Source organism: Barbus barbus (assembly GCF_936440315.1).
Source record: "Barbus barbus genome assembly, chromosome: 21".
NCBI lineage: Eukaryota > Metazoa > Chordata > Actinopteri > Cypriniformes > Cyprinidae > Barbus > Barbus barbus.
Genome location: NC_136749.1, coordinates 16,040,183 through 16,065,478, shown reverse-complemented (window position 1 = coordinate 16,065,478; position 25,296 = coordinate 16,040,183). Strand labels below are relative to the sequence as shown.

The window sequence follows — 25,296 nt, the reverse complement described above, 5'->3', positions numbered from 1 at the left end:
TTCTAAACAGCAGTGCTGTAATGTAATGAAGTAATAATACTGTGCTACAGTACTTAAGTATTTTTTGAGAGAATCTGTACTTTACTTGAGTTTTTATATTTCTGTCAGCTTTCCTTTTTACTCCATTACATTTGCTGCGTAAATCATACGGGCTTATTGAAAATGCAAATTCATTCTCTGCCAGCAGAAGGTGTTTTATGGAGAGGCAGAGATAGAGGTTTCCCCGGTAATGGCTGTACACATAGCAGAGCTCTGCTTATGAATGCTTTTTTATCAGGCATTACAGGCAAAAAATGACATTGAAAATTTTCTAAAGACAGTTGGTCTCCTTCAGAGATACAGTGATATGAAAACACCTGTGCTGTGTTTCGATTTTGAAACGTGCAGTGCTCATGTTTATTCAATAAAGTCAGAAAATCTATTTGAGGCGGTCAGTTTTGATATTGTGGTGGGTCGAAACACATACAAGTATGGTAAACACATCTCACAGCACAACAACCTGAGCCCAATTACTCATTACCTTCACATTAACTGTGTTTGTAGTTGGTGCCACTAGCAAGACCAATAAACAAACACAGACCATAAGTTAACTTTGGGCCAGGCGCGTGTGCCTGATGAAACTGTTTATAGTTAAGCTATATCGCATGAACAGTGTCATTTTTTTCTCCAGATATTAGCATGATAAAAATTGAATATTGATTTTATACAAGTTTAAAGTTATCATTAAGTAACTTACATTTAGACAAAATATAGCCTGTTTTTGCTTAATTTGCCAATGAAAATAGTTCCAAACAAAGATCACAGCACTGTTTTGCGTCTCTGAAAAACACACAGGACGGAGTTTTCTTATTGAATGAATCAGATTTTTAATCAGTTGAATGAATGATTCAGTGACTTAATAATTAGCACAGTCAAATGCTTTGTTTCTGAATGAATCAGCGATTTGAATTAATCGGTTGACTGGCACCAGGCGGTTTTAATTTCACATTTCAACTATTTTATAAGTTTTAAATCATATCAAATATCAATATTCAATTATTTATAATTTACTCAAGTAACTTTTACTCATGTAATATTCTAAACTGTGACTTTAACTTCTACCAAAGTCATTTTCTGGTAAGATATCGGTACTTAAGTGTGGCTTTCAGGTACTTCATCCACCACTGCTAAACAGCTTATAGAATTGATTTTTTTTTTCCAAGACCGATAAAACACATAGAAGCAAGTGTTTTGAATGAGTGTTAAACATCATAATTTGACTACAGCAAGAACTTTATAGATTTAAAGGCAAGGTCACAACTGTGAAATTTCGCTGACAAAGAGGTCTACTGTCTACTTTCAATACTTTCAATAAAGTAAGTTACTGTTAAACTAAGCAGGATTTTGTTGGTTAATGTGACAAATTTTCATGAAAAGCTTGAACCCAATACAAATTTTCTTGGGGAAATATTTAGTCTTTAAGCAAAATTCACAGGACTGATGTGAATGTTCACTGAGGAACAGTAAATGTAAGTCAGATGTAAGTACAATTTTTATGAGATTTTGTTTGCAAAAAAAGGTTCACTGTCAATAGTGTAGAGACACATGAAGCACAAGTCACTTTCAAGCCAAGCAGCTTTCTGTTGGTGAATGCAGAAAATTCAAGAGACCAACTTGAACACAAATGGAATCTGCAAGTTATTGCCTTTATGGGAAACTCCTGAATGCATGATTCTGATCGAAATGACTGGACCTTTGAACATTTTCAGAGCAATGGACCGCACCTTTAAACACTTTAAACGCATATTCTATGGGAAATGACTCAGACAACCAAACTGAGTTTAATGCAGCTCTTCTGTTTGCCAAAATATATATTTTTTTTTGATAGTGAAATTCCAGTAATGGACCTGCCCTGTATCATTCTTACTCATTCAACACTGAGAGGTTAATAAAACGGTCACTACTGACATCAGCCAGCGATTTTCCAACCAGTCGTTTCTGTTTTGTTAAGTCATGTTTTATTTGGTTAGATAAAGACTGGAACTGACAAAGATGCAATGACTTAAACACGCAACACTCATCATGATTACGCTTGAGAAAAATGAAGAAACCTCTTTCTGTTACTGGTAGTCAACCCATGGCAAAAATGATGCTTCACCCTTGACAAATGTTTGCAATTATTCAGATCCTGCCCACCCTGTCTCTTTTCCCTTTCTTGCGTCAGAGGGTCTACAGACCCATGCCGCACATCTGGGATTGATTAAAAGAAGAAACTGACCATTCTGACCATTTCTGTGAGTAAGAGGTGCTGTATTGGCCTCATACAGTTAGTTCATCCAACTGTCATTTCTGTTTCACTTCTCACACACTGATCGTGCCACAACAAAGCTAGACCACAATAGCAACCACAAATGATTCAGCTTCATTGATAAAATGTAATGTCATCACTGTAACCACCACAGTTTACTGTGCTGATATTTGTACATGACAAACGACTACAACAAATATTAATTGATAATGTGATCCTCTACTTAGGATTTACAGTTGGTTGTCGGTGTTATTTTTGCTTAATTCAGGACACAAAGTTTTAATACAGACAAAAGTGAAAAATCATAATTAATTTACCCTCAGGTCATTCCAAAGCGGAATTACTTTGACACAAAAGAAGATATTTTGAAAAATGTCTCAGTGTTTTTCATTCATATGTGTATTCAGAAAAACATCTAAAACATTGTTCAGAATAACTGCTTCTTTTTCTTTTTTTTCATGAAGGTGAATAAATGAGAATCTTCTTTTTTTCCACTTACAATATATTAAACATTTAAAATAAAATAATAAATAAAATGTAATATTACGATAAAATAACTTAATAATCAATAATTAATCCTGTGTGCTATAATAAATACAATGTAAATTAAACAAAAGGGTAAAAATATAATAGTATATGTAATATAGTCATGTACATAATTTAACTCATTTAAGCATCATTTTAAGAAATGGCTTCTTCATAACCAACAATGTGAACATTAATGTTGTTTATTTATTTTGACAAGCTGCTTTTTATATTACATTTTTTATTACTTATTTCTTTATTTTTATTTTATTGTCATTTTGTATAATTTGTTCTTTAACTGTATTTTAGAGAATTATATGTAAGTTTTGGTTGAATTTCGTTGTTATTGTTTTTCTATTTTGTCTCTTTTCTTCCTCTAGTTTTCTTGGGACTACCAATGAAAACTAGCTTTCGGGCTCATTTGGGTACATTTACATTCATGAATGTTGATTAATGTACACCGTCATTTTTTGGTGAAAAAAATAAAATAAATAAAAATAGCAAAACAAGATCATGACTTCTCGGGTGGTATGCGGTTTTTATAATATCTAGCTATTGTCAAACTAGTTTGTTTAAATTCTATTTTTGTATATATTTGATCAATAGGCAATGATATTTTTGCCTGCAGTTTGTCAGATTGTTTGATTTCACAGGATTGGCTGTTCCTATAGATGATTTTTTTAATGTATTTTTTTACTTCAATTGACATCCAATTACAGACACAGTCTGCTGGATTCCAGCACAGTGAGTCTGTAATTGGATGTCAATTACAGACACATTCTGATGGATTCCAGCACAGTGAGTCTGTAATTGGATGTCAATTACAAACACATTCTGCTGGATTCCAATTACAGACACGCTCTCCTGGATTCCAGCAGAGTGTGTCTGTAATTGACATCCAATTACAATTCTGATTCTGATTCTGATTCAATTACAGACACACTCTGCTAGAATCCAGCAGTGTTTTAAAAACATTTTTGTCTCCACAGTCATTTCATGTTGATTGTCATCAAACATGTTGACAGTTTATTTTTTTATTTTTACAACTTTGGAATGAACAGTCCTCATTAATGTCTCTGAGGAGATGACTAAGTTTCCATGTCACGTGTGATAGTTAGGATAGTTCTTTTTCTCTTAAGGGAGTTCAATAATCCCAAATCTGCCTTTTTGCACATTCAGAACTTTGTAATGATTCCATCAAAAGGAAGAATAAAAGAATAGAAGTCTTGTAAAACAATATTTATGCCTACATCATATAATTCTGTCTAAATGTATTTGTTGCATCATACAAGTACCAATTATTATAGTCCAGCTGAGACTTTTCCTGACAATGTCTGTCGGTTTTGTCGTTTGAGGCTCATTTTAACAGCCAGTGAATAAAGTAGCACTTTTTTCTGTACTGTACATAAAATCTTCACACATTAAAATCCAGAGGCACAGGCACAGGTTGCTTCTTTGAATTCCTATTTTCCACTTTAGTTTGACATTGTGTAGTCTTCCATTTTGGGTGGTTTCTCTTGACAGTCATGACCTCAGCACTGAGTTGGCGGACATCATCTTATCTCAGGGCAGATAAGTAGAGGTAAAGAGGTGCCAAATGAGACGAGAAGCAGAAATATGACCAGTTGTGATGATAGTGATCAACAAAGTTCATCCCTAAAAACCTACTTATTTCAATGTATTCGGAATTTATGGAAAAATACTTTAGGTCTTTAAATCTTAAGCCCTGTGATAAAATCCAGACATTGTAAAACAAATCTGCAACTCTAAAATACACATTGTCCTAACAAACATTATGGAAAATGGCAATGCTGTACAATGAAGTATTTCCCTCGCCCAGTTTGGACCTAATGGGTTGTTGGGACAACAGCAGCAAAACACTGAGTAAAGACTGTAAACAGAGTAATGCCTTGAGTCACGTCTGGCTATATTTAGTAGTATAAAGGAGGCTTTATAACTTGATGTAGTGGCACAGCCTCACTCATAAACTCAGATTCACTGGCTCTCTCATGTTCTCCTGTTCATTTTTAAAAGCTGACTTCTATATAATAATATTTCAATTATTCTTTAATAATCTGGTCCAAAATCAAATAGAAATGCCTTACCGGTGAAACAAGTTCTGCCTTAATATTTTATTGTGTTTCTCTTGTTAGCAGTGAATCAAATATTTCTTCTTTTCTGTGAGTTTTGTTTCCTGGGCTGGATCAGACTCATTGTTCCTAATCTGATAAGATAAACAATGTAGCGCCCTGTGGTCAAGGAGATATAATAAAAGAGTAATACATCAATAGACTTGTAAAAACATGTCTAGGTAAAATTTCACACCCAAATTCAAGAGAAAATATAAATAAATTATATTGTAGATAACAAAGAATATTTTTTAGGATTTTTTTTTGCATTGTGATGCATTATTGTAATGCATGGTTTCCCCAACTGAAATTTGTCTGATAACTGCAGGGGGTTTGTGAGTTGGTAGGTGTCATGATACGTGCAGTGAAATGAAGCGAGAACTCAAGTGCAGGGAAATGGTGGTTTAATTATAAAAGAAACAAAAACACAACATAAATTCCCCCGAGGGGAAAAACAGGCAGACTAAGCAATACAACGATCAGGATCTAGAAACACACAGGACTTACTGCACATCACATTAGACAACGTGGCCGAACAGGACTGCAAACACCAGGATCATTTAAAGGAGACAAACAAGGAGGAACCAGGTGTACACACTGAGACAATTAGGGAATAACAAGGAGGGCGGGGTCAAACAATCAACCGGGGAACACATGGAACAATCACAACACAACCCCATGTGCTCAGACAAGACAGTGACATCTGGTGGCCAACCAGGGCACACCCACAGGATACGTGACAGTAGGTGGTTGAGTTCTCTGGTCGGGCAGAGGGGATGAAGTAAAGTGGATCCACTCCAACCGTGACCTCGTCAAACCGATCCATCAACATAGTTTTCTCCTGTATGTCAAGTTCAGTGGATGTTAGTACAGAAAGAGTTGGAAGGAAGGCTTAGAAATTCTGATCTTTAAAGTACTGTCACATTCAACTCTAAATTAAAATATGCATCAAATACTAATATACAGGTGCTGGTCATAAAATGAGAATATCATGAAAAAGTTGATTTATTTCAGTAATACCATTCAAAAAGTGAAACTTGTATATTAGATTCATTCATTACACACAGACTGATATATTTCAAATGTTTATTTCCTTTAATTTTGATGATTATAACTGACAACAAATGAAAGTCCCAAATTCAGTATCTCAGAAAATTTGAATATCAATTAAGACCAATGCAAAAAAATATATTTTTAGAAATGTTGGCCAACTGAAAAGTATGAACATGAAAAGTATGAGCATGTACAGCACTCAATATTTAGTTGGGGCTCCTTTGGCCTGGATTACTGCAGCAATGCGGCGTGGCATGGAGTCGATCAGTCTGTGGCACTGCTCAGGTGTTATGAGAGCCCATGTTGCTCTGATAGTGGCCTTCAGCTCTTCTGAATTGTTGGGTCTGGCTTATTGCATCTTTCTCTTCACAATATCCCATAGGTTTTCTATGTCAGGCGAGTTTGCTGGCCAATCAAGAACAGGGATACCATGGTCCTTAAACCAGGTACTGGTAGCTTTGGCAGTGTGTGCAGGTGCCAAGTCCTGTTGGAAAATGAAATCTGCATCTCCATAAAGCTGGTCAGCAGCAGGAAGCATGAAGTGCTCTAAAACTTCCTGGTAGACAGCTGCGTTGACCTTGGACCTCAGAAAACACAATGGACCAACACCAGCAGATGACATGGCACCCCACACCATCAATGACTGTGGAAACTTTACACTGGACCTCAAGCAACATGGATTATGTGCCTCTCCTCTCTTCCTCCAGACTCTGGGACCTTGATTTCCAAAGGAAATGCAAAATTTACTTTCATCAGAGAACATAACTTTGGACCACTCAGCAGCAGTCCAGTCCTTTTTGTCTTTAGCCCAGGCAAAACGCTTCTGACGCGGTCTCTTGTTCAAGAGTGGCTTGACACAAGGAATGCGACAGCTGAAACCCATGTCTTGCATACGTCTGTGCGTGGTGGTTCTTGAAGCACTGACTCCAGCTGCAGTCCACTCTTTGTGAATCTCCCCCACATTTTTGAATGGGTTTTGTTTCACAATCCTCTACAGGGTGCGGTTATCCCTATTGCTTATACACTTTTTTCTACCACATCTTGTCCTTCTCTTCGCCTCTCTATTAATGTGCTTGGACACAGCTCTGTGAACAGCCAGCCTCTTTAGCAATGACCTTTTGTGTCTTGCCCTCCTTGTACAAGGTGTCAATGGTCGTCTTTTGGACAACTGTCAAGTCAGCAGTCTTCCCCATGATTGTGTAGCCTACAGAACTAGACTGAGAGACCATTTAAAGGCTTTTGCAGGTGTTTTGAGTTAATTAGCTGATTAGAGTGTGGCACCAGGTGTCTTCAATATTGAATATTTTCACAATATTCTAATTTTCTGAGATACTGAATTTGGGACTTTCATTAGTTGTCAGTTATAATCATCAAAATGAAAGGAAATAAACATTTGAAATATATCAAGTCTGTGTGTAATGAATGAATCTAATATACAAGTTACACTTTTTGAATGGTATTACTGAAATAAATCAACTTTTTCATGATATTCTAATTTTATGACCATATATAATATAATATTTTCTCCCAAATTCTATGGTAAAATCTCATGAAAGTTGAAACAGACATAGTCTTGGGTATCCTGAAGAAGAATTAATTCCAATTTTATTGTTAACTCTGAATTTGAATAATGCCTCTATAAATAACAAGGAGTGCTATAATGCATTGTGACAAACTTTGCCATTAATTTTTCCCAAATTCTACAGTACAACCCAGTGAAAGATGACACAGACAGAGTCTGCAAATTGCAAAGTCTGTCACAATGCATTATACCACTCCTTGACATTTAGACAGGCATTATTCAAATTCCTTCAGAGTTGACAATAAAATTGGAATTAATTCTTCTTCAGAAGACCCAAGACTCTGTCTGTCAACTTTCACGAGATTTTACTGTAGAATTTCGGAGAAAAAGAATTTCAAATTCTGTCACAATGCATTATAGCACTCCTTGATATTTATACAGGCATTATTCAAATTCCTTCAGAGTTGACAATAAAATTGGAATTAATTCTTCTTCAGGACACTCAAGACTCTGTCTGTGTCAACTTTCACTGGGTTTTACTGTAGAATTCGGGAGAAAATGAATGCCAAACTCTGTCACAATGCATTATAGCACTCTTTGATATTTAGAGAGGCATTATTCAAATTCATTCAAGGTTAACAATAAAACTGGAATGAATTCTTCTTCAGCACACTCAAGACTTTACACGTTATCACATGTTGTCCATGAGGGTGGTACTGAATTGGTTGATATCGATGGATCGAGAATGGATTATTCACTATGCAGGGGCTGCTTCAGTGCGTAATGTGAGAAAGCGGTGTTCTTTATAAAATAATTGCTTATTTTAAATAAAGACACAGAACTCTTTCCTGTTAGAATGCAACACACTTGCATGAAACTTTTACTTTCACTTTGCAATATGCTTCATGTCAGGGAACAAAACCAAGAAAGATATATGCCCAGAGCTCCTCCCAGTGGTCACCACATAAAACAAAGAAAAAAAACCTACATGCGTCATTGCTTAATAATTTAACAGCTTTTAACAAAAGAAAGAAAGAAAACTACTATGGTGGAGAAAAAAGAGAGAAAGAGGAGAGGAGAGGCGCCAGCAGCTGAATTTTTGGGCTGAGGGGGTAGCTCCATCGAGTTTGTCTGACCAACAAGATCTACAGGTACATCTAAAAAAATTGGAATATCGTGAAAAAGTTCATTTTTTCTTGTAACTTATTTCAAAAAGTGAAACTTTCATATATTTTAGATTCATTATATGTAAAGTAAAACATTTCAAAAGTTTTGTGTTTTAATTTTGATGATTAGAGCTAACAGCTCATGAAAGTCAAAAATCAGTATCTCAAAATATTAGAATATTTACATTTGAGTTTCAATTAATGACCATCCCTACAGTATAAATTCCGGGTATCTCTTTTTCTTTGAAACCACAATAATGGGGAAGACTGCTGACTTGGCAATGATCCAGAAGACGAACATTGACGCCCTTCACAAAGAGGGTAATCACATAGGGTCATTACTGAAAGATGTGGCTGTTTACAGAGTGCTGTATCAAAGCATATTAAATGCAAAGTTGACTGGAAGGAAGAATTTGGGTAGAAAACGGTGCACAAGTAACAAGGAGTGGACTGAAGCTGTAGTCAATGCATCAAGAGTCACCATGCTCAGACTTCTTCAGGAAAAGGGCTACCAAGCCACTTCTGAACCAGAGACAATGTCAGAAGCGTCTTACCCGGGCTGTGGGGAAAAAGAACTGGACTGTTGCTCAGTGGTCCAAAGTCCTCTTTTCAGATGAAAGTAAATTTTGCATTTCATTTAGAAAATCAAGGTCCCAGAGTCTGGAGGAAGAGTGGAGAGGCACATAATCCATGTTGCTTGAAGTCCAGTGTGAAGTTTCCACAGTGAGTGATGATTTGGGCTGCCATGTCATCTGCTGGTGTTGGTCCACTGTGTTTTCTGAAGTCCATAGTCAACGCAGCCATCTACCAGGGAATTTTAGAGCACTTCATGCTTCCTTCTGCTGACAAGCTTTATGGAGATGATTTCATTTTCCAGCAGGAATTGGCACCTGCCCACACTGCCAAAGGTACCAAAAGCTGGTTCAATGACCATGGTGATACTGTGCTTGATTGGCCAGCAAACTCACCTGACCTGAACCCCATAGAGAATCTATGGGGTATTGTCAAGAGGAAGATGAGAGACACCAGACCCAACAATGCAGATGACCTGAAGGCTGCTATCAAATCAACCTGGTCTTCCATACCACCTGAGCAGTGCCACAGGCTGATTGCCTCCATGCCACGCCGCATTGATGCAGTAATTCATGCAAAAGGAAGCCCAACCATGTATTGAGTGCATAGAAATGAACATACTTTTCAGAAGCCTGACATTTCTGTTTAAAATATCCTTCTTTTTTAATTGATCTTATGTAATATTCTAATATTCTGAGACACTGCATTTTGGGTTTTCATTATCTATAAGCCATAATCATCAAAATTTCAAGAAATAAAGGCTTGAAATATTTCACTCTGTGTAATAAATCTATATAATAATGAGTGACAAAAAATATTTACCTTTTTCATGATATTCTAATTTTTTTAGATGTGCCTGTATAAGCTGCTGAATTTGCTGGTGTGGCAGGTGAAATGTTTTAAGAATTGCAGCTTCTTACATGGTAGCTAGGAAACTAAAGTTTTAGTGCACATAATGGCTCCGCGGACAGCACCGTCTTTGAATTAGCTCAACCATTCCCTGTATCGCTGCCATAGTTTGACCAAACTCCCCCTTCAACCCCGAAATTCAGCTGCTGGCGGCTCTCCTCTTTCTCTTTTTTCTCTGCCATATAGCTGTTGATGAAGGCATACTGCCAATTATGCATGTTTAGTTTGTGCATGAGGTTGCGTGTTTCAAATTTTAAAAATTATATAAAAGATCCAGGGTTGGATTTAGTTTGCAATTTGGATTATTTTTATAAGATTGCATGATTCCTGATAAATGCCATTTCAACTAATTCTGAAGTGCTTCTTGTTGAAAAGCAATGAATGTTTTTCTGTTGGACTTGTGCAGGCTTATGTTTTTTCTTTTTTCTTTTGTTAAAATCTGTAAAATTATTAAGCAGTGATTCATGTAGGTTTTTTTCATTGTGTTTTATGTGGTGACCACTGAAAGTGCTCTGGGCATATATTTTTCTTTCCTGATTTTGTTCCTTGACATGGCGTATGTTGCAAAGTGAAAGCACAATTTTCACACAAGTTTGTTGCATTCTAACAAGAAGGAGTTTTGTGTCTTTATTTAAAATCAACACTTCTTTTATAAAGATCGTTCTCACATAACGCACTGAGTGAATAATCCATACTCGAGCCATCGATATCAACCAATTCAGCACCACCCTCATGTACAGCACCTGGTGACGTCGCACGTATACCTGTAAGCAACCTCCTAAGGTATAAGTTATACCTTTAGAGTCTTCATAGTGCACTAATAGGCAACATTATCGGGAAACACACACCAGTAATATAATGTATTGTGACAGATTTAGATTTTGAATTGAATAGATTTTGTCTTTAATTTTCTCCAAGAACTTTAAAGTAAAACCCAGTGAAAGTTGACACGGACAAAGTCTTGGATGTCCTGAAGAAGAATGAACTGAAATTTTCATGGTAACTTGAATTTGAACAAACACTTCAAACGCTCCACCATCATCCCTGTCCCAAAGAAACCCAAAATAACTGGACTTAATGACTACAGACCTGTGGCTCTAACGTCTGTGGCCATGAAATCATTAGAAAGACTGGTTTTGGCTTATCTGAAGGACATCACTGGACCCTTACTGGACCCCCTGCAATTTGCCTACAGAGCAAACAGGTCTGTGGATGATGCTGTCAATATGGGACTGCACTTCATCCTGCAGCATCTGGACAGACCAGGGACTTATGTGAGGATCCTGTTTGTGGACTTCAGCTCAGCTTTTAACACCATCATCACGGACACCCTTCAGAATAAACTGACACAGCTCTGTCCCCACCTCCGTCTGTCAGTGGATCAACAGCTTCCTGATGATGGGCTGCGTTCTCTCCCCACTGCTCTTCTACCTCTACACCAACGACTGCACATCTAAAGACCCCTCTGTCAAGCTCCTGAAGTTTGCAGACGACATCACACTGATAGGCCTCATTCAGGACGGTGACGAGTCTGCTTACAGATAGGAGGTTAAGGAGCCTGGAGCTCAACAGGGTCAAAACTGTGGAGATGATCGTGGATCGTGGACCCCCCCCCACTCACCATCATGAACAGCACTGTAACAACAGTGGAGTCATTCAGATTCCTTGGCACCACCATCTCTCAGGACCTGAAGTGGTACAATCACATTGACTCTATTGTGAAAAAGGCCCAGCAGATGTTATACTTCCTTCGCCAGCTGAGGAAGTTCAACCTGCCACAGGAGCTGCTGAAACAATTCTACTCTGCCATCATTGAATCCGTCCTCTGCACTTCAATAACTGTCTGGTTCAGCTCAGCTACCAAATCTGACCTCAGAAGACTAAGGAGAGTAGTCCGGACTGCTGAGCGAATCATTGGTACAACCCTCCCCACTCTCCAAGAATTGTACTTATCCAGAGTGAGCAAAAGGGCTGGTAAAATCACTCTGGACCCCTCACACCCAGCACACAACCTCTTTGAACTGTTACCGTCTGGTCGACGCTACAGAGCTCTGAGAACCAGAACGACCAGACACAGAAACAGTTTCTTTCCTCAGGCAATCCATCCCATAAACTCTTGACAATAAAACGCGGAACACACAACTCTATTATTTATTCACCACACTTGCTTATTTTTTTGCTTATTTATCTACTTTTTTAATTTCAAATTTCCACATGTCAGATCTGTACACACATAATTGTCTATATTATATATTGTGTTTTTGCGGTTTTGTACATTGCCTATTTGGATATTTGTATTATTCTTTATTATGTGTCGTTTCCTGTTGCTGTCTCTCTGTTGCACTGTGGAGCTTCTGTCACTAAAACAAATTCCTCGTATGTGTAAACATACTTGGCCAATAAAGCTCATTTTGATTCTAATTCTGATAATGCCTGTATAAATGTCAAGGAATGGTCAGTGCTATAATGCATTGTGACAGACTTTGCCATTAATTTTCTCCCAAATTCTACAGTAAAACCCAGTGAAAGTTTACACAGACATAGGCTGTGTCCAAATTCAGGGTCTGCATCCTTCGGAGTACTCATTTGAAGGATGTTACGTCACAGTTTATGCTTCGGCTCAATGAATTTGTAGGAGAAATTAGTAGAATACTTAAAAACAAATAAAAATAGGCTATAATGGCTTACCTGGATGTGACTGTCTTGTAGTCTGATATAAAAAACTCTCCGACAACGAGCAAAGAAAGTATTTAATTTATTTAATTGCTTTATTTCTTCCAAAAGAATTAAAATGAGGAGAATAACTCTTTGTTTGTCCATTTTCCCGCTTCTTGCTTGGCGCTGTCACGGTTGCTAGGTGACAGGATATGAGCAACGGGTAAGGGAGGGAACTGAAAGAAGGGTAGGCTGTCCAAATTCACAAACACCGACTTCCGGGTTTTGCGGACGTCGGAGGATCCCTCCTCCTTCAGCCGGGTAGGAAGGATCCTAAGGAGGATGCAGACCCTGAATTTGGACACAGCCATAGTCTTGGTCGTTCTGAAGAATGCATTGAAAATTTCATGTTAACTCTGAAAGAATTTGAATAATGCATGTAGAAAATGGTAGGAAATAATCAGTGCTATAATGTATTTTAGCAGACTTTATTTTTATGGAAAACTCCACAGAATAATATATTTGAACATAATATAACTGTATCTTTTGTGTTTTGGGGCACATTTAATTCATAACCGCTGAAATATGGGTCTTCGTCAGCTTTTTGGCCGCTTCGTGTCTCCGTACCGTAATACCACAAACAGACGTGCAACTACATCCAGGTGGCGGCTCACTTGACCGCGGTGATCCAACAGCTTTTTGAAAAGATCTCTACCGACATGGCTCCCGTCTCTGGCGGGCAAAGAGATTGAAGTGGAGCGAGCGCATGGCGTTTACACAAGGCTCTCGATCGCGCTAAACCACGGGTTTTCATCTTTAAAACTGTTGCGGTACACGGACAGGGAGCTCATTCTGCGGGCCGCCAGACTTCATGCACCGGTGAAAACATCCGACGGAGCAACGCTGTCTTTCTTTCCAGATTTTCTCCTTTATCCTGTAACGCTGAAGGTCATTCTCAATCAAAGTGAACCTAAAATGCTATACTCCCCAGAAGAAGCAAGAGTTTTTCTCAGATCCTTTTCATCCACCAACTCCCAGTGAACTTCAGCTGGTTATTTGCTGTCTAATAGGAAAAGAGATGCTCTAAATGGTTAGATGGCTGTGTCTTTCACTGTTCTCTTTAATGTTCACTTTCATTTTAATGTTTAGTTCATTGTGCAAACAGTATCGCTTACTGATTATATTTTATTTGTTTTAGTTGTATTCTGCATCTCTCTTTTCTTTCTTTTTTATTTTTTAATTAATTAATAAATGTTTTTTTTTTATAGAAATACTACCTAGTCAATATGTGACTATGGGGCCAAATGTTGGTGCTTCAGTAATGTGCAGGTTTTTGTTGTCACCACAGACCATATTAAGGGATGCTGGCAGTTCAAGGTTTGTTCTTGGTTTGATCTGCCATAGTTATTGGGATTGTGCTTATGTTTTTTTGAATGGTTACAGGGAGGGTGGGGGGTGGCTTAATGGCAGACTCAACTGGTTTTATTTTCAAACTTGTATATTGTCTTATTATGCAGTAATTTTGTTTGATACTGAGTTGTAATATTAATGGGCTAAATGGCCCTCACAAATGTACAAGTTTTCTGGATTTTTTGCGAAGAAGAAAGATTGATATAGTGTTAGTTCAAGAATCCCATTTGAAAGAGGAGGATATACACAGGTGTAATAATAAGTTTTATGAAGTGGTATCTCACTCATCTTCAGATACTAAAACCAAGGGTGTCCTAATATTGGTCCGAAGGACTTTAAATATTACTATTTTAGATAAAGGTTGTGATACAGATGGTAGAATAACACACATAAAAACAATAGTGGAGAATAGGAATGTTGTATTTTTCTCAGTTTATGCCCTTTGTATTCCTGACGCTACTTTTTTCTCTGTTTTGTCAACCTATCTCTTGAAGTTTTCAGATTTTGAAATTGTATTGGGTGCAGATTTGAATTCTGTAATGTCGCATATCCTAGATATATCTGGACCAAAGGAATCATACTCTCAAGCTTTGTGTTCTGACAAACATCGGCAATGTGTAACCTCATCCTCGTTGGTGGATAGTTGGCATTTATTAAACCCTTCTGCTAAGTCTTTCACTTTCTTTTCTCCTAATCATGGCGATTAGGTCCGAACTCAATTCATCACTAAGATCCAGGGTAGAATTCCTGATCCAAAGATCCAGGCAGAATTATTATTTTCAAGAGAGTAGACCAAGCCACCTTTTAGCCCTATGATTACACAACAGTGAGAAGTTTGCTAATATTTCAGCAGTGAAATCCCAATCTGGGCTCATGATGACAGACCCAAATGACATTAATATGGCCTTTCACTCTTTTTACTCTAACCTCTATACTTCTGCTGATGGTGACCCTGACTCTTTTGCATCGTTTCTGTCCAACCTTGATTTACCTAGGCTGTCAGATTCAGATTCCGAATACCTGGCTGAACCGATCACTGTTCAGGAGCTGGAGTCAGCAATTCGATCTATGAACAAGAGGAAATCCCCAGGCATAGATGGCATTCCAATCGAATTGTATACTACTTTTTGGTCGGATTAAGGCCCCCTCATGTTAGATATGATACATTTTTCAGTTACTCAAAGCTCATTTCACCCATCTATTAATATAGCTGTTATTTCTCTCTTGTTAAAAAAAGATAAAGATCCGACTTCCTGTTCTAGTTACTGGCCACTTTCTTTGATAGGGACTGATGTTGAATTATATGCTAAAGTACCATCTCGTCGTCTAGAGAAATTTATGAATAGACTAGTTCATCATGACCAAACAGGATTCATTCAATCTCGCACAGCTTCGGATATCTTACGCAGGTTCCTCTTCAGGAACTCGAGCTGCGTCCAGAGACGCTTAGGGGACCGCCTTCAGCGTGACCGGTTCTGAATACAAATTAAATCTGTCCAGTGGATGGGCGGGACGTCACGGGCGAGGTGACGTAATGACCAGCTGGTATAAAAGCACGTGCGGTGAAACCGGCGTCAGCTTTCTGTCATTCAGCTAGTGCTCTGTGTCTCCGTGAGTTCTTTTAGTGTTGTCTGTCTGGTCTATCATGTCTAAAAGCCAGTTTAAGGCTAAACATGGGAGCGAAGCACAATACAAGCAGTGTGTTCCTCCCTGCAAACGGTTTTTGTCTGCAGGGGATACACACAGCTTGTGTGTGCTTTGCTTGGGAGCAAGACATGCGGAAGCAGCTCTCGAGGGGGCTGATTGCCCACACTGCGAGGGCCTTCCTCTGCGTGTGCTTCGCTCCCGAAAGGCCCTCTTCTCCGGGGAGGGTTCGCTCCCGAAAGGCCCTCTTCTCCGGGGAGGGTTCTTTCATTGGCGTTCCCCGCGGCGCTTGTGGGGTTCGCAGCGGGATCTGATGGAGGGATCGGAAACGAGCGAGTCTCTATCTCTATCCTCACCTGTCGGATCCCATGACCGCTCCCCGAGATCGGAAGCCCGCCTTGCGGATACTTCCCCTCGAGCAGTGGCCTCTGCGTTTCTCTTGTCTTCCTCCGAGGAGGTTGACACGGGAAACGTTGAGCATGTTGCACCTTTCTCGGCCCGCCTCTTCGTCCCCTCATCGGATTACTACGGTAATGTGTTGGGGACGAGTGAACGCGGTTACAGAGCGATGCCGCGTGTGGAACAGACGCTTGCGAGCTATCTGTCCCCTGACGCTGCGTCGTCTCTGAAGGCTCCGACCCTGCCCACCAAGCCGCTGCGCACATCGTCAGTGCTGGTGGGCAAGGGGTACGCGGCCAGGCTGACTTGCTCAAGGAGTTGGATGAGGGCGAGGGATTTTTCAAAACCGCTGATTTGTCTCTCCGCGCCACCAAGGAGACCGCCCGTGCCATTGGGTGATCTATGGCAGCCCTGGTGGCGGCGGAGAGGCATCTCTAGTCTTCCTTCTGGACGCCCCACTATCGCCTTCTGGCCTTTTCGGTGACGCTGTTGACTCCGTTGTCGACAGGCACCAGGAGGCAGGCAGCGGCGTTCCAGTGGTTTCTCCCTCACCGCTCTCTAGCTCACGGGGCTGCTGGGCGAGAGCAGCCCCTGCCGCGTGCTGTCTCCTCGTATAGGGAAGCTCAGAAGGAGAGCGTCGCCGCCCGTGCGCCTCCGTGTAAGCAGGGTTGGTAAGAAGGGTGCGCGGTCAAAGACCTCCCAGCCTAAGCAGGATCTGCGGACCGTGCTTCAGGCAAAGAGGTCTTCGGCCAAGAAGCCCTGATGTTGGTGGACCAGGGCTTATGAGGGTAGCCCCCGCTGGGGTAGAGCAGCGATCACTGCAGCGTAGGGTGCTCGTCTCGCCCCAGTGCCCTCAGGAGATCGGTCTGCTAACCCTGCCACATATGGTGTTTCAGGGTGCAGCGGTCTCCAGCGAGCACACATCTCAGTCTTTTCCGCCCGGAACCGTAGTGGAGCTGAGATGCTCGCCACCCCTTCGGGGTCTCTGGAGCAGCTAGTTTGGCCGTTCCCTGCCGGTGTGCCGATTACACCAGAGGCCAGTCTCGAGAGACTGGTTCCTTTAGTAGACTATTTCACAGCGTGGAAACTACTGCCAAATGTGTCTCAGTGGGTCCTGCGCACTGTAGAGAGAGGCTACAGAATCCAGTTCGGTTCTCGTCCGCCTCAATTCAACGGGGTGAATTCCACTTTAGTGGGCCCCGAGCAGGCTCTGGTAATGGAACAAGAGGTAGATACTCTCTTAAGGAAGGAGGCCATCGAGGTGGTTTCTCCTCACGAAAGAGAGTCCGGGTTCTACAGCCGGTACTTCATAGTTCCAAAGAAGGATGGAGGGCAAAGCTTACCAATATCGGGTACTTCCCTTCGGCCTAGCACTCTCACCCCGCACTTTTACGAAGTGTGTGGACGCCGCGTTAGTGTCACGATCCAGCTGGTGTGCCCTGGTTGGACACCAGATGTCACTGTCTTTGTTTGAGCACATGGGTTTGTTGTGGTTTGTGCCATGTGTTTCCCCGGTCTATTGTCTAACCCCGCCCTCTTGTTATCTCGTTATTGGTTTAGAGAATTCACCTGTTCCTGCTCGTTTGTGTCCCTATTTATGTTCCTGGTGTTTGCAGTTCTGTTCGGCCACGTTGTTACATGTTGTGTACGGTCAGTCGTGTGTGTTCCTGATTCTTGTTTCTGCCATGCTCTGTTTTCCCCCTCGGGGTAGTTTGTTTCTGTTTTGTTCCTTTTATGCTTAAAGTATCATCATTTCCCTGCGCTTGAGTTCTCGCCTCTTTTCTCTGTTCGTGTCATGACAGTTAGCTCCACTGCGGCTACGGGGCGTCCGCATACTTAATTACATCGACGATTGGTTGATTCTCGCTCAATCAGAGCGGAGGGCGGCTCAACATCGAGATGTTGTTCTCGCTCACATGAAAGTGTTGGGGTTAAGACTGAACCCCAAGAAAAATGTGCTTTCTCCATTACAGAGAACCATTTATCTGGGGATGGTGTGGGATTCGACCAAGATGCAGGCACGTATGTCTCCTGCTCGGATCGAGTCAATCCTCACGAAAGTCAGGAGGGTGAAAGAAGGCCAGTCACTCACTGTCAAGCAGTTTCAGAGACTGCTGGGTCTGATGGCAGCTGCGTCCAACGTGATACCTATTGGCCTGCTGTACATGAGACCCCTACAGTGGTGGCTCAAGTCCAAGGGGTTCTCCCCGAGGGGAAACCCGCTTCGCATGATCAAGGTCACGCGGCGGTGCCTACGTGCCTTAGACATGTGGAGACAACCTTGGTTCTTGTCCCAGGGCCCGGTGCTGGGAGCTCTGTGTTGCTGCGTAACGACGGACGCATCCCTCACCGTTTGGGGAGCGGTCATGAGTGCCCACCCTGCCCACGGTCTGTGGAGGGGTCATCATCTCGCTTGGCACATCAACAGGCTCGAGATGCTGGCCGTGTTTCAGGCTCTGAAATACTTTCTCCCAGACCTAAGAGGTCACCATGTGTTAGTTCGCACCGACAACACATCGGTGGTCTCTTATATCAACCACCAAGGAGGTCTGCGGTCGCGCCCCCTGTACAGGCTGGCGCACCAGATCCTTGTGTGGGCTCAGGGCAAACTCCTCTCATTAAGAGCAGTTTGCATCCCTGGTCATCTCAATGTGGGAGCAAACACCCTGTCGAGACAGGGGCTCTTTCCCGGGAAATGGATGCTTCACACCGAGGTGGTGAAGCAGATCTGGAGAGTGTTTGGGCAGGCTCAGGTGGACCTCTTCGCTACTCAGGAGACAGCGCAATGTCCCCTCTGGTACTCTCTACTTCATCCAGCTCCGTTGGAGGGATGTTGAAAGACGTTCACAACTAGTTACAAAATGGTATAGGCGTTCGCCTATTTTCCACAATAACCTTTTGTCAGGCAGTACTCCATTTCATTGTCCGTAATGGACTCATAATAAAGTAAACACTCTGGGAGATATCTATGATGATAATGGTTTAAAATCATTCCAGAATCTTAAAACTCAATATAATCTTCCAGGCACCTCCTTTTTTTTGTATTTGCGTATTAGATCGGCCCTACGGGCATATGGGGTGCCTTGGACCTCCCAACTGCCTGTTCACCCTTTGCGCAAACTAATCCTTTCTTTCTGAGGATTAGTTTGCGTAAAGGGTGAACAGGCAGTTGGGAGGTCAAATTACACTAAGATTACACTTAGGTCTTCTCCTAAGTGTAATCTCTGTTCCCAAGGAGTTTTAGGCACATTTTTGCATTTTTCTTGGGAGTGCCCCTCTCTCTCACCTTTTTGGACTCAGCTCTCACAGGACCTATCATATTTGTTAGGTACTGAGATATGTTTGACTCCGCGCCATTTTTTCATGAATGACTTTTGGGACTTCACCTTGTCCGTCCAACAAAGATTTTTACTGTTAGCTGCTCTCACAGCTGCAAAACAATTGCTAGTCAACCGTTGGAATCCTCCTCTCACAATGGACAGAAGAACCTGGACTGTGTATTTGTTGGACATTCTCATTGGAACTCTCTACTTCTCGTATACATGGATCTAACGTGAAAACTGTAAATTCATGGCATTCAGCTTTTAATGTTGTGTCTTCTTTTCTAAAATCTTTGTAAACAATATTTTATTGTTATTTATTTAGCTATTAATATTAATTAATGTGTTTATTATTATTAATTTTATTTTGTTATTTATTTATTTTCTAAGTCTACCAAGGGGTGGGATGGGTTGGGGTGAGTTTTAAATTTGTACAGTTGCTTTTTGTTTTGTACTACTGTTCCAAAAAATAAAACTCAATAAACAGTTGTTAAAAAAAAGAATGTGGCTTTAAGAAAAGAGCTATAGCAGTGAAAATTCCTATTTCCACCATCAGGGCAATAATTAAGAGGTTCCAATCAACCGAAAATGTTATGAATCTGCCTGGAAGAGGACGTGTGTCTATATCGTCCTAATGCACGGTGAGAAGGAGAGTTTGAGTGGCTAAAGACTCTTCAAGGATCACAGATGGAGAATTGCAGAAAAAGGTTGAGTTTCGGGGTCAGAAATCCTTTAAAAAATATATATCAAACAGCACATGCATCACCACGTTCAAGAAAAAAAAAAAAAATCAAGAAAAGAAAATGCTTTCACCAAAAAACTATCTCCAGCATATTCAGTTGTCAGACACGACTGGAACTTCTAATGGCACTGGCTTGTACTTGTATAGTCAGATGTAGCAAAACAATTTGCTTTTTAGCAGCAAACACTCAAGATAGGGATGCCCCATATGTACAATGAAATATACTGTTGTATTTTTGATGTTGTGGGACTATATTTCTGCTGGAGGTCCTGTACATCTTGTTTAGACACATGGCATCACTGATTGTATCAAATGCCAACAGATAAAAAAATCAAGTGACTGGCTCTGTTAGACATCTTATAATGGGCCATGTTTGGATCTTACAACCGGACAATCATCCAAAAACAACACAAAAATGGGTAGCTAGGCACAAAACCAAGCTTCTGCTATGACCATTTCAGTTCCCTGACCTGAACCCTGTAGAACATGACTGGGGTGAACTAAAGAGGAGATGCACCTGCCATGGAGCTGGGAATCTGAAGGGTCTGGAGTGATTCTGGATGAAGGAATGGTCTCTGATCTCTTGTCAGGTGTTCTCTAACCTCATCAGGTATTATAGGAGAAAACTCCTATACTATTTTGGCAAATGGAGATTTCAAAAAGTATTGAATAAAAGGGTACCGTTAATTGTGGCCAAAGTGTATTAGAGAAAAACATTTATTTCATAATGATATTTCCCCACATTTTTAATTGTTATTCTCCAATGAAAGGTTAGATTTTTGTGAATTTTTAAATAATAGATCAAAAGGATTAACAATGCACATTTATTTCCACAGCCTTCTTTGATCATATTTATCAAGGGTACCAACAATTCTGACCACGTGTATATACATACATATATTGAAACGGTCATAAACACTGTAATTTTGTTTGCAATAAAATATTACAAATTACAATTATTGCTACATTCCTCTCTAATTTTGATACATTCTGCAGGAAACATACTGTAATTTTGTTTGCATAAAACAAGTAATATATTGCTGTATTTCTCTCAGATTTTGGTCAGTTCTGCAAGAAATGTGCTTCAATTTTGTGCTTTACGATCCTATAATTTTGTCTGATTAAAAAAATAATGAAAATAAGATGAATTAATAAATAAATAAATGATATTCATTGAAACTGCCAAAGTGTGCTGAATTCTATTATTATTATTATTATTATTATCATCATTATTATTATTACAATTAGTTTTGCTCATAAACTATGTTAGCTATTCGTGGTTTAAAGTGATTTTCTCATCACCATTGCATATCTCCAGACTATCTCTGAATCTGTGGGAAGCAGGAAAGGGACCTTACACCACATCTTAGTCCTGTTATTCTCATTTACTTTGATTTCCTTCACTGTAAAAGCACATACACCACACACACACACAGCAATACATTAGATGCAGATCTGTAACACTTCACCTTGCAATTGAATGCCTTTTGTCAACAGAAGAACAGAGGCAGCACAGTCTGCCCACCATTCACCTAATTATAATATTTTAGCAGAGCCTCTGGTGAGAGCAGCCAAGGAAACGATACGCTGAGCAATAATTGTAGCTGTGCTGAGTGGAAATGAATACCACAGTGTGTGGGAGAAGGCCTACCATCTTAGGTGACCCACAGGGCTATCTGTGCGAAATTATATTATGTGTAAAAGTGTGTCAAGGCCCAAGGTTTCGTTTAACAACTTTGCTGTGTTCCTAAGTAGAGTTAAAAGCTGTAGATGTTTGCGCTGCGTACATGCCGTTACATAATTACAGAGGTGGTTCTGTCAGGTTGAGTTATAACATATCCATCATGTCAAGTGTGGAGAGAGTGTGTGAGTGGGGGACTGCATAGAATTACATATCATAATATACTGAACAGAACACTGCACACATGTAAAGGAGCCTGTCAACTCACCGGGGCAATCCAGCGGGAACTCACAGGAGTCGTACTGACAGGTTATGCAGTTATAAACAGCACCTTGAACCTGGAAACCTAAACAATATATTTGATCCCATTTATAGTGTACTATGTTTTTTTTTGGCAAATTTGTAAATCAAAAAGCATATATTTAGAGTATTAGTATATGTCTACAATAAAAAAAATTAAGATATCGCTGCTCTGCCAGAACCCTCCCCTTTGCTTTCCCCAGTGAAAAATAAAAAAAATCATATAAATATATCCACATAACAAATAAAACGCCACATGAACTTCATCTCCAGAGCTCTCTAAATGAACTCCATGAGCCTTTCACCATATTATTTGATGAAACTATCATATACTGTACACCCATACAATCAGGTCCAGAAAAAAGCTCTTTCAAAAAAATCTAAGGGAAATCAAACTTCTGTCAAAAGACATTTTTTATAAAGATAATATGATCAAATGTGATTGTATTAAATCACAAGTCCAGAAAAATAATAGGGTCCTTCTATTGTTAAAAAAAAATATATATATATAAAAAATTGTATTTAAAGTCATTGGTATGCACAGTAACACCATCATAAGGGAAATGGTTTGCAGTCACTTATAATATTGAGTTTCTGGAGTACTCAATAGGACATTTGAGGTACCTTAAAAATGCCTAAAAGTTCTTCATAGATTTCAGTGTAGCAATCTGAAGACCTTAAATTACATAACAAGCACTTTTTTTGCTTCATCATGAGGGTCATGACATATATACTGTAAGTGTTACTCACCACATGGGGGGAAACATCCAGACTCTAAAGAAAACGATACAAAACATATTTTAGATACTGCAATATCCATGTGCAAGCAATGTAATAGTCAGTAATACTGAGGTGGCTATGTGCATTGAGTTTAACTTGCCATGATTTAAGACAGAAATGTGGAAATTGTGATGGAACTTATAAGGAAATGTGAGAGCTGCAGTATTGAAGATGAAGGCTCAGGTCCAGTTTTTCATGGTTTACCAAGCAAAATAAATGAAGTGATAATGTAAGTCTCACCTCTGGGCAGCCTTGAGGCTGCAGCAATGAAATTGTTTGCTGCTGTCTGTAGCCTGAACTTATATACTGTATCTGAAAGAAGGGAGGAGAGGGGAGAAGGACAGAGCTATTTATCTCAATTTCAGTCAAAGTGTGTATGTCAAAGATTACATGTCTGTTTCTATCTGGATCTCCCTCTGATATTTCATGCCAGTCCCAGTCTGTCTTTTTTACTTTTCTCAGTTTGAGGGAAAAATGGGCTCCACAATTAAATTGCTGAATGATTGGAAGTAAAGTAAACAGTTCTTGTTGAAAAGGAATAATGGCCCCCTCAACTCAAGTTGTATTGTCTCTGATGATCAAATGTATCATTTCCAAGGGATAAACAAAGTCTATGTATTATGGAATACTTGCAATCAAACAATTAGAACGGAGAGATTTACTGCTTTACAACACCCAGCATCTCAAACACTGTGTGTTTCTAGGTGCGGTGAGTGTAGACAATCATTTCGCATTTGTACATTTCACTCTTCAGTAAACATGTAAGTCTCTAGGTCTTCCCTTTGGAATCGAAGTATTGTTGGAGTTCACTGATAAAGGATCCTCATGCTACTATTTCCAATGAATTACATCTGAAAGGAAATATTTACTACTCTGCAGACTCAGGGTAAATCCTTTCAAATTAAGGTCCGGTCCCAAACAAACACAGTTAGTCTATTACTTGGTTGCTGAAACTGGCAATTAGATAAATCTGTTACCATTATTTTTCTGCTGGTCAAATTCCTCCACTATTGGCATAATTTCAGCCATCAAGATATTCTTCAGCATCAAGTCATAGCCTCTCCCTGTGAAAGAAATACAAAAACATTATCTGTGCAAGAAACTGTACAAATTCTGAACACACTATAAATAAAGTTAAGTTTAATTGCAGCCTTAATTTTTACAGTAAAAATTAAGGTGGAGCAACGTGAAACGTTTAGTGCTCGTTTCTGTCTACTTTCATTACTAAATAGTTGACATTAAGCAGAAATGACAGAAAATGGGAAGTTTAACAGAATGACATACATAATCATAAGTAATGATGACAAAAAATGCTAATGTGATAACTTCATCTGAACAAAGCATGATTAGCTACTGTGGCGGGAGGAGCAAACGACAGACACAGTGGGCGTGGCGTCAAGCCTCGGAGAGGTTTTTATTAAACAAAATATTAAAATAAAGTGTCCAAACTAAAGTGTACCTTTATTACAGTTACCTACTTTTCCTGCTTCAATTACTCTCAATTCATTGTTGAATATGATATTGAGTGTTTTGAAACAAGAGTCTACATTCCTTATATTGTATTCGGTGAGAATATGGCTCCAGCACAAACAAAGACTGTCATCGTCATCAATAAAGCACTGATAGCAATTCAAAACCGTGTTAATTACTGAGCTGAAAAGCAAGTTTTACGATCATCGCAAACATTTCGTTTATTCCTGGACCTGTTACATTATTCTTCAACCTGTTTGAAACTAAACATCTTTTGAAAATTCTGTTTAAGGATTACATCGTCATGAAAAAATAATTACCACAAGGGCACAGCAATATTTCTTACAAAAGAGTAGCCTAGCCTACATTTTCATTTGACAGGAATAAAAAAGTGACTTTGGCAATGGACGTGATCTTATGTAGGCCTACTCATTTCTTGTGTCACAATTAACATATATCTCAAAATGTATAAACAAATAGCAAAACTCTACATTTCTCTAGTTCATTGTAAAATGTATATAGGTAGGCTCATATAGGATTCTTAAAGGGATAGTCCTCCCAAAAAATGAAAACTATGCAATCATTCACTCACCCTTATGTCTTTCCAAACCTGCATGACTTTCTTTTTTTAAGTGGTACATGAAAGAAAATATCTGGAAGAATGTAGTAAAGTTAGATGTCACATTGGATTTAGAGGAAAACAAAGCTGTGAGGGAAAGACTTACAATTAT

General features: G+C 39.6%; 1 pseudogene across 1 annotated transcript; it reads right to left on the bottom strand.

Moving 5' to 3' along the window:
- Positions 1-798: 798 nt before the first annotated feature.
- On the bottom strand, positions 799-24,781 carry LOC306887806 (sperm acrosome membrane-associated protein 6-like; annotated as a pseudogene). Its single transcript has 8 exons — positions 24,570-24,781; positions 24,073-24,159; positions 23,336-23,407; positions 23,066-23,089; positions 22,284-22,361; positions 21,637-21,737; positions 5,678-5,782; positions 799-819 (listed from the first exon to the last, which is right to left on the bottom strand). The product of its transcript is annotated as a sperm acrosome membrane-associated protein 6-like (transcript).
- Positions 24,782-25,296: the final 515 nt, after the last annotated feature.